Below are 943 nucleotides of genomic sequence, written 5' to 3' on the forward strand. Positions count from 1 at the left end.
TTGGGGTGATTTCTCCATGAAGAATTGTAGGTGTTTCCATAGGGTTCTCCTAGGTAGTTCACCTCTTCCATTGAAGGGTTCTCAGGATCATAAGCTTCTTCCTCAGATGAAGCATCCTTAGTACTGTTTGGTGCATTTTGCATTCCAGACAGACTTTGAGAAATCAAATTGACTTGTTGAGTCAATATCTTGTTCTGAGCCAAAATGGCGTTCAGAGTGTCAATCTCAAGAACTCCTTTCTTCTGACTAGTCCCATTGTTCACAGGATTTCTTTCAGAAGTGTACATGAATTGGTTATTTGCAACCATTTCAATCAATTCTTGAGCTTCTGCAGGCGTCTTCTTCAGATGAAGAGATCCTCCAGCAGAGCTATCCAAGGACATCTTGGATAGTTCAGAGAGACCATCATAGAAAATACCTATGATGCTCCATTCAGAAAGCATGTCTGAGGGACATCTTCTGATTAATTGTTTGTATCTTTCCCAAGCTTCATAGAGGGATTCTCCATCCTTCTGTCTGAAGGTTTGGACTTCCACTCTAAGCTTACTCCATCTTTGTGGTGGAAAGAACTTTGCCAAGAAGGCATTGACTAGCTTTTCCCAAGAGTCCAGGCTTTCTTTAGGTTGAGAATCCAACCATATTCTAGCTCTGTCTCTTACAGCAAAAGGGAATAGCATCAGTCTATAGACCTCAGGGTTAACCCCATTAGTCTTGACTGTGTCACAGATTTGCAAGAATTCAGCTAAGAACTGATGAGGATCTTCCATTGGAAGTCCATGGAACTTGCAATTCTGTTGCATTAGAGAAACTAATTGAGGCTTAAGCTCAAAGTTGTTTGCTCCAATGGCAGGGATAGAGATGCTTCTCCCATAAAAATCAGGAGTAGGTGCAGTAAAGTCACCTAGCACCTTCCTTGCATTGTTGGCATTGTTGTTGTTTTCGG

At 41.7% G+C, this 943-nt stretch overlaps 1 non-coding gene across 1 annotated transcript; it reads left to right on the plus strand.

Annotated features, from left to right (window-relative positions):
* The first annotated feature begins 437 nt into the window (after nt 1–437).
* Nucleotides 438–545, plus strand: LOC130972026 (small nucleolar RNA R71). Its single transcript, XR_009083229.1, has one exon. It is a non-coding gene; the product is annotated as a small nucleolar RNA R71 (small nucleolar RNA).
* Nucleotides 546–943: the final 398 nt, after the last annotated feature.

This window comes from Arachis stenosperma, chromosome 3, assembly GCF_014773155.1.
Source record: "Arachis stenosperma cultivar V10309 chromosome 3, arast.V10309.gnm1.PFL2, whole genome shotgun sequence".
In the NCBI taxonomy this organism is placed as follows: domain Eukaryota; kingdom Viridiplantae; phylum Streptophyta; class Magnoliopsida; order Fabales; family Fabaceae; genus Arachis; species Arachis stenosperma.